The sequence below is a fragment of the Parus major genome, chromosome 6 (genome assembly GCF_001522545.3).
Source record: "Parus major isolate Abel chromosome 6, Parus_major1.1, whole genome shotgun sequence".
In the NCBI taxonomy this organism is placed as follows: Eukaryota; Metazoa; Chordata; class Aves; order Passeriformes; family Paridae; genus Parus; species Parus major.
In genome coordinates this window covers 14,238,801-14,248,258 of record NC_031775.1, presented here as the reverse complement: position 1 = coordinate 14,248,258, position 9,458 = coordinate 14,238,801, and the positions used below count along the sequence as shown (strand labels likewise).

The following is a 9,458-nucleotide window of genomic DNA, read 5'->3' as shown; positions in this document are numbered from 1 at the left end:
CATGCAGCCAGGGCAACTTAATCCAGCTCTCAGGAAACTACAGCCTCAGAAAGGAAAGGTCAAAATGGGGTTTACAGCAGAAATGCAGACACAATATGGTGATGGGGAGACAATCTGCTCTCCATAATATTCCTGTTATCCTAAGCAAACAGTAGAGGAGAATGAAAAGTACCACGGGGCTGTTCTGTTGTGCTTGTGTAAGAATGCCATTTTAATTCATTTTCACCAGTGCCTCTAAGTCAATAGTTCTTTAGAGCTGCATTCTCACGTGAAATTTATATCCCAGGAACTGGAATCAAGATTGCCCCAGGTCAGACACCTGTAAAGCTGAACTGCAACAGGAAAAAATGGCACTTTGTATTAATAGGCAAGAGACAATTCAGAGTCATAGTTTTCCTGTTGGACCTTCAGAGGGCAGAATGACTCCTCACATGATTACAAATGTCCTCATTATTACACAGTTTCTCTTGAACCTTCCCTCTCCACTTATCTTCATACCCAATTGTAGAGAGGCAACTCAAGGAGCCAGATTCCAGGGAAAATGGGAATACAACAGATGCATGCCAAATCTGTCTGCAAACCAACACTTTTGTAGATTCAGTTTTTGAATACTTATATAGATTCTTTGCCTCTCCCAGACTTTGGTCTCCTAGTTTTGTCTAGTGAGATTCCTGTGACTTAGTCACTGAACTCTACACTCAGTCAGGGGATTGAGAGAAAGAGAAAGTCTGGTCATTGCAGTTTATGCTAATATAAAACCTGTAGATGTCCTCAACTACAAGTGAAAACTTGCTTTTGTCTCCAAAAATTACAGCTGGTGCATTTTGAAATGTAAATTATGCTGTGAGTACCTAACCCCCTTCACCACTGCCCAGCAACAAACCCTTAGAGGATGCTTTTCTATGTACCCACAATCCCTAGATGCTTCTCCAGCTGAAGTTAAAAATGTAGGTAATAATCTTAGTGAGGTGTCTGTACATCCTCCACCATCCTGATGCCCGTGGTGAGAGCTGGAAGACTCAGAAGCAGCCACTCATGGGCTGGGGTGACTGTTTTGTCCTCACCTCTCCCTTTCCAATTCTCTCAGCGGCTGCTGCCACTGCAGCCTGGGTGGCTTAACCACTTGTGAAGCTGTGCCTGCCTGGTGTCTTTAAGGCTTCACCAGATGTGCTGGACACAGCCTCCAAGAGAGGGATGACACAAACAGCTGAGGATAGCAATGTCCATCCCAGCTGCATCCATGGCTGCCTGTGACTCAACACCCTCAAGCTCTTCAGTTTTGCTTGGAGGCCACGGTCTCCCAGCAGACCCCTCACAGTGTGTGACTTGGAAGAAAATCAAGCACTGGCAGACCAGGCCCTGAGAATGCCTTCAGGAAGGGCAGCACAGGGAACTGACAGGGACACCCTCCTTGTCCTGTAGAACAGCTTATTCTGTGCAGGAGGCAGCTGCAGGGGAGGGAGATGTGATGCTCTGTGTGTCTCTGCTGCTGCTGCTGCAGCCTTGAGGATGTCTTCTCCTGCAGCCAACTGCCAGGAATTTTCAAGCAATTCAGCTATGGTATACAAGAGACCTACTAATTGCCTGGAAATGCTAAAGAATTATAGATCCTGAGGCATAAAATATCTATCAACCTTAACTCAAACAAAATTGCTGTGTATTACATAAACCAAATACCTATTATTTTCCCCATGCTAAGTGCCTCTTAATTGAAATCCCTGATTGTTTTTTCCAGGGCCCTCTCCAGCCCACCACCCAGGGACTAGTGATGCATGTAAGCAAAGTGTTGTTAACATGCAAGGATGTGTGGTAGGGAATGCCCATGATTATTTCACCAATTGCCTCTGTGGTCTGGTCTTTTTACTGAAGAAAAGGGGTCTTGCCAGACTTAATTGAAGTTAAATAAGATGAAATTTTTCCAGGGGCCTCTCTCCACAAATTACAAATAATATATATGAAACTCAATTTTGCAGCCCATAATCACATTAGCAATGCCACTGAAGGGAACAGAGCTCCTTGGGTGAGTAAGAGTTACGTGCACAAAAACTTATTTCAGATTTGATTACAGCCTAAGATGGATCCACTCCAAACTGGAAGTTTCATATGCCCTAGTCTTATTCATGATTTTGGGGCAAAGTTCATCCTTTTAAGGAATGCCAACTGCACATCACATGAGTATGGGGGCTTTCTATTTAAAGAGTGGAGTGTTTCTAACAATTTAATTCCACTGATGCTTTATGACTATAATCCCAGATACTGTTTTTGCAGCTGGTTACTTAGAAGTGAAATAAACTCAAAGCACCTCTGTAAGAGTGAGCCTTTTAAGCTGCACTGAATGGCAGGAGGGCACATCTCTGTGAGACACTCAGGAAACATAGATGCTGAACAGGCATCAAATACTATTTAATGTAGTTCAAATCCACAGAAATAACTGTAATGGGATGTTCAAGCTGAGCAGAAAGCTGAGTACCTTGTTTCCAAGGTAACTTTTGGAGGGCAGTGTGTCTTAGGGCCACAGGTGAGAAGCTTCAAGCAAAAGCTGTATGTTCTGTAGGTGGCACAGAGCCTGTGGCACACTCTGGGCTGACACAGAGAGGCCATTCACACCCTCAGGAGACACGGCACAGCATTCCAGTTGCTAATGGATGCGCTCATCTGGGGTCTGCTGATCCACTGAGCTCCTCTGGGCTCTGGCAGGCTGCCCAGCAGCCCCAGCAGCCCTCCCATGCCACAGCACTGCAGTCACACAAGCAGCACATCCACTGGGAGCCATCATCTAGTTTCCTTGGGGTCCTTTTGTTCCCAGACAATGCTGAAATCACTTCAGCCATTGTGGCCAATATCAGTGACTGTATAGCTCTCCAGAAATAAACCCACAAGGTTTCAGACTGACCTAGCCACAGAGCTGGTCTGCACAATGAATGTCTGCACCACACACATCCACAACACGTCAGAACTGAAGGGCTCCTGGAGACACTGGATAAAACTGTCCCCTTCTCACACAGACATTTGACTTTTGGTCTTAATTCACATTCTCCTGGGCTAGATCTGATTGCTCTCTGAGGGAGAATCCCAGCACCACCTCACTCTGAACCAGGCCCCCACAGTGTGGTCTGTTTTTCAGCATGAATTACACATTATGCTGCAATTTTGACATTCCCTGTCACTTTGCCATGACATTTTATCTGAGGTGACCTGGCCTTCAAAAGGAAAGGGCTTTCTCCACCACAGAGGTGTTATCCAGAATGGCTAGGTGGAGCTTCCAGCAAATGTACTACCTGCAATGTCCTTCCCACACCCCAAATACCCTCTATAATACTGCAGGCAATAAGTAAAAGTGTGCTTCCTATGAAAGATCTTTGAAAGTCCTCTGGGACTACAGTACAGATCAGGACAATATAAGTCTTTGGGATCACAAGGGCAGGAAGCAATGAAACAATGTTACATTTTTTATTATTTTTAATAAAATGTATTCCATATTGTATTTCAATGCTTCTATGAGACTTCTCTTCAGTCACTCATGGCCCTTAGAACACCCCCTTCACCTTCCCCGGGGGCACCTGACATTTTTAACATCAGCAAATTTGAATGTGATTTATACTGTTTCTTAAATATAGCCCTTACCTAGTTATAAAATAGTGCCCCAATTCTTTTATATACAATAACCATTGTGCTTACGATGACTTAAGCCATGTGCATTATTTTTTAAAAGAATTATATTTACATGGAATGTTTAAGAAAAGAATTTTCCAGATTCCGGAAGTAGAACCTCCTTCAGAACAGGAAGGAAATAATTAATTTTTACCTTAAAACCCAACCAGAGTAATGGTTTGTTACCCAGCGGGAAAAGTGTGAGAGTTTCTTTTCAGCTTAATGAGGTGGATGTTTACATCAAGAGATTGTTCTGAAACTCTGGTGCCACCAGCAAGTGAAAACAATACTCAGATCATACTTCAATCTCAAAACATTTTAGTGATGAAGTCATTAACATTTTGGGATGGGGGGACACATGAGGCACAATGAAGGACAGGTGACTTGCTCAGAGCCAGCTCAGAGATCAGTAACAAAAGCTGACCTCTTTGAGCACTGAACTCCTATTAGTCCCTCTGTTCTGCTGGCCTTTCTCCTAAAGGCTCAGTCACAAAGTCTTTTTCTGTAGTGGTTAGTTCCTCCTCAGCAGGCAGGACCTCAGGGAGGCTCTCTGTCAATACCTTCAAGTTCTAGAATGCCCTGTCTTGGATTTTGAGCTCAGTATGAGAACCGAGAATTGACAGTAACACAGAACTTTACAGTATTTGGAAAATCCTATTTAGAAATTAAGAGAAGACAATAAAAAAATCCTGCAGCCTTGCTGGACCAGGACACTGCATATTCTCATCTATTCATGTCTTTTACATGGCCCCATTTCTGGATATGTCCAACACAGATGTGCAGGGATTTGAGGAGATCTGAGCTTGTCAAACACAAAAAGTGTGTTTTCCCAAATAACTTCTGAATAACTCTTCTTGCAAAGCTAAAGTGACTCAACAGTATCACAAGCCAAGAGCAAAACTCCATTCCTCTTCAAACATACAGGATCCTCCTTAACATTTGGGGATCTGTACCACCTCAAGCATCTTCTTTTGGACAATAAAGTCTTAATTTAATATGTGTGACACCAACATTGATATCCTGGCCATGTAATGATTAGGGAAGTGCTGCCTAGTCCATTCCACATTCCTGCTGGTGATTCAGTTCCCTTTGTACCCTGCTTTGCTGCACAACCTTAATAAATAGGTTGCCCTGCTGTGTCTCAGTGGTGGGGCTGCCTTTCAACAGTAAAAGTAATGTGAAAGTAATTCCTGAACATAATAGTTTTCTGTTATTTTCAGGCTTCAAAGCACTTTGAGATCCCTCAGAAGCTGGGGAGATATTACTGCTTCTATAGAATATTACTCCTCCGACAGACATGCACGTACCCCTAGGACCCAAAGGCAAACACGGGGGAACTTAAGTCCTAGAGCTAAACTCCAGCTGCATTCATCACCTCATCTGTTATTTGATGGACTTTTGCCAGTGGGCATTGTCAACAGGAAAAAAAATAGAGGGAGAAAATCTTGAACAACTTTCCAGCTAGTATTTTAAGGCTGTGAGTAACACACCATTTCCAAGAAAGGAGAAGTGTAGATATTTTGAGCATGTGTTTGTCTTTAGTTGGCCATTGGGAAAGTATGCTACTGTATGACTGGTCTTCCAGGATGAGCATTGCATGAATAAGTCAGGAGAGCTGGGAGAGGGGACATCTGCAGCCCCTTGAGCCACCTCTTCTCCTTTGACAAATCCACCCTTCATGAGAATTCATCAAACAGATAGCTAGTAGGAGAGCAGATTTGATGTTGGGGTCTCCATCACATCCACCTGTCAATGACTCCAAAGGATCTCCAGACATGTCAGGGAAAGCAAGCTCCATGCTGGCAGTGACCCAGCCCCGTGGGACATTGTGTGTGCCTCCACTAACACCCATTCACCTTGCAGAAATGCTCTGCACAGCCCTGATCCCTAATTTCAACTCTCAGACATCACTTTTAGAGAAGTCTTTCCTTGTCTTAAGAGCAAAATTAATGCTAAAACCCAAACACATTCCTGAATGCTTGTATTCCCTAAAACAGCACCTTCCCAAACTTTTCTATCCTTCACTTGCTTTATTTATATTTATGTGTAATTGAATTTTAAAAAAATTCACCTTCCACAGGAACAGACACATTGCACACAGAATTGCATATTTACTGCTGCTTATTGTTGGGCTTCAAGAGGCAAAGCACCTCCAGCATTTGCTCCTCAAAGGATCAGAGCTGCAGATCCTCTTGCAGTGATTCCAGAGCAACTTCAACCATCTCAGCTTGAAGCTCTGCAAAACATTAGCACAAGACATACCAGTGTATGACTGGACACTGATTCAGAGATTTTGTCTGATCTCATTGTCAGTTCCTAGGAAAAAGGAGGGAAAGGGGGAAGGGAGAACTGGATTGAAGTCAAGGTCATTAATATCCTTCTACTTGAAGAATGAGCCCTGGGGGAAGAAGCAAGGTCAAAGTTACATTGAAGTAGTGAGTTACAATAGCCACCAGGCACAGCTGAAGTCACAAAGCAATACTTTTGCCTTCTTTTTCCCTGCTCCAAACTCAAAAACTCTTGCCCAAACAAAATTAAGTATTGGGGCAGAGACAAATCCATATTTATGATCCCTGATTCTGAGGCAGAGTGAAGCAAACTGCAGGGTGGAGCTGGCTGAAAATGAGCTCTTCTGGGCTTAAGAGATTCCATCAATCCTGTGCCACAGAGTGTGTGCATTCTGTTAGAGCTCCATGAGTGCTGCTGCAAGTGTGGTCACCCCTGGGCAACCTGTGAGTTCCAGAGCATCCTTAATTATTAGAAAGTGAGATGTTTGGGGTCTCTTAACCAAGCTACTGGACTTGTCCTACACTTGGGAGAGAGGGTGCTTGGTGAACGGTTCAAAATGAGGAGTTCTCCTAAAAGCTGCTCCTTATAGCCTGTTACTAAACCAAGAACTCCTTTCCCATACCACTGTCTAGATCTGACTTGTTGTGAGACCTTTGGGAAGAATGTCTGCACTGGCAGGTCCTTGAGAAACCAGTGTGAAATGTATTTTCATGGACCCCTGCATTTCTCACAGCTCTGGGGGGCACATCTCCATCTGGTGGTCAGGCCAGGGAAGAGAGGCTTACAGACCTTGCTCCAGCTTGTCCAGTTCTGAGTGCGCCTGCTCTGCTTCAGAGGCTTTGGCTTCTCCAGCTGCACATTGATACAGCAACATTTCCCAAACTTCCAGGGGGTCCTGTTATGTCAGAGAAAGGCCTAAAGATTCTTGGCTGGACACTCTGCTGTGAGCTACAGCCCAGATTCCACCCACTCAGCTCAGCCAGAGCAGGAGGGGATCAAATTGTCATCTCAACATCTGGTTTGAATCCAGTAAAAGAGATGCTGTGGTGTCACACACACGCACACACATACACACACACTCAAGGGCTTACAAGTATCAGGTTGTGGTGACATCCCAGTGGTTTCAGAAGGTGGAGGTGTGAGTGAAGGGAAAATCTGGCTGTCCATCAACTCCCAGCTACTATTTACTTGGCTTTCCTTAATAGTAAGTATAGAAAGTAATATCAAGCAATGCCAGCATTAATGTCTTTATCTCCTCAGCATCCCTAAGAGGCAGGATAGTGTTGTCAGTCTCACTCCACAGCTGGAGAACCAAAGGCCAAGCGTGGCCAAAGCGAGTCAGCCCAAACCCTGGGCAGGCCAGAGGCAGAGTGAGCAGGCAAACGTGGGTCCTCCACCACCCAGCACAGCCCGCTTGCTGACTCCACACTTACTGACTCTGGAGCCTGGCAGCCTTCAGAGCAAAGCTACAGCCCAGTATAAATACTGTAACACAGTTTAATTCCCCAAGCTTTGTGTAAAGAGGTATCTCAGCCAGGGGACACACTCGGATACCTCAACAGGAAAGCTTTGTGTTGTCACCAAGTACAATGATGAATTACCTGCTAGAAGGCGGATTTCATCCTGCACGGCAGATGGGGAACAAGCCATAAAGATAGCTCACAAGAGTATGGAGGAGAGAGGGGCTGGGTCCTCCTGCTGAGCAGGCACATTGCATCACCTGCCTCAAGGTCCTGGCCCCAAACTGAGCATTTTGAGGGGCAGCCAAAAGGGGAGAATGGAAATGGGTGGGAAGGTACAGAAAGTGGCAGGACTTCATGCAACATAAGTGAACACATTTGGAATGGAAAAAGCAGCTCTAATCAAATGGAACTCTGAATTTCCCTCTAGACACAGGGTATTAAAAATAATCCCAGCTGAATTTTAGCCACCTCTCTCACAGCATCTCCCAGCTGCTTCAAAAATACCAGCTCTGTCTGGGTGGAACTGCAGCCACACATGATTTTGGGCTCCTAACCTGAGTGCAGGAAGGGTGATAGAATTTCCCTGGTCCATCTGTCCAGGAGGGTCTGCCACATCATTTGTGACTGCAATGCCAACTGCCAAGTGGATAAGACACAGTGAAATGAAGCAAGAGGAGAAGGGTTCTGACCACATTTTCAGAAGATTTAGCATAAGTTACGTGCACTCAAGTGCCTATAGGACTCATTTTACCCTCAGGTTCTCCAAACCTGGGACAAAAATTTAACAGGAGGGCATGGATTTCTTATGGAGCCAGAGAAAGCACAATCTGCAGGCTCACTGGAAGACCCAGGACATCTCAAGGATCATGTTTAATCACAAACAGTTTTCACAGAATTTACACCTTTCCTCTGGTGGAGGAGACCTGAAAGTCTGGCAGCATGGGAGTTGGGGAACACAAATCCAAGGCTTTATGGCTGCCAGGGAATAGGACACAGTTTTGGGTGCAAAACAGCTCCTGACTGGCTCTCTTGGGTCTTAAGTGATTTACACAGCAACTTCTAAATTTTTAAGTTATCTGAAGTCGGCCAGGCAAAATCTCCTGCACCGGGCTCCACTGATCTTTAGACATCAGAAAGCTTTTCATTCTTTAACAAATTTTCTCCCAGGGACTGCAAGATCTAATAGGCACCTGGCAGATGACAAATGAGCCCATCCCTGGCTGGAATGCTGCTCTTTGTCAGTTGTCTTTGTCCCCCTCTCAGTCTAAAGACCAGGATCCCTTCCAACTTTGAACCCTGCCAACTCCTAACACTGTGCAGAAATCCCCAGGGGAGGCGGAAACCACTCTCTCCAGCAGACTCCAAGTCTCTAGCAAGTTCCGAATTTTTGAAGGTGTTAACCTTATTTGAAAGGGGAAGCAAGTAACAGGGCTAGTCCATGGCAAAAATAATCAGGCTGGGTGGGAATTACAGCTCCTTTTGACGGGGCCACACAATCCGCTCAGCAACAAACCCATTGTTAATCTCCCACCTATTTCCTGCTGCAGAATTAATTGTCGGGCGCTACTTGAGGGAGGCAGCTGCCAGAGGCGGGCTTTTCCTTCCAACCCAGCAAGGGCCATGCACATCATGCTGCTCTGGAAAGCTCCTTTCTGAGGGACTTGGCCAAAGGACAGTTTCCAATTCTGGTTGCTCTATTTCAGGCAGAGCACGTACACCCACCTCGGGCTCACTGCCTCATTGCCTCAGATTCTGCTGAGGAAAATTCTCATTGACCTCCATCTTCTGGTACGTCATCCTCGCAGAGCGACTGATGTGCTCAGCTGTGATGACACAGCACGGCCTGTGCCCTGCTCAGACCCTGACAGTCCCCAAGGCAGCCTCTGCCAGAGATGCAGCCACATGCCCCCACCAACCCCACCTGCCATGGGCTCAGGGGGAGGCTCTCAGCAGGGGAACCCCCAGGAGAAGCTGCAGCCACCGTCCTTGCCAAGCTGACCATGTGCTGGAGGGAGGAGGAGCACGGCCTTCATGCTCTCAGGAGAGGTTTCCCAG

At 45.6% G+C, this 9,458-nt stretch overlaps 1 long non-coding RNA gene across 1 annotated transcript in view; it reads right to left on the bottom strand.

Annotated features, from left to right (window-relative positions):
* Positions 1-5,676: 5,676 nt before the first annotated feature.
* LOC117244682 overlaps positions 5,677-9,458 on the bottom strand; it is a 13,013-nt gene continuing 9,231 nt past the window's right edge. The window contains exons 2-3 of the long non-coding RNA XR_004498194.1: positions 6,730-6,835; positions 5,677-5,887 (exon numbers count right to left, since the gene is read on the bottom strand). This is a non-coding gene — a long non-coding RNA (uncharacterized LOC117244682). The remainder of the gene's footprint in view (positions 5,888-6,729; positions 6,836-9,458) is intronic.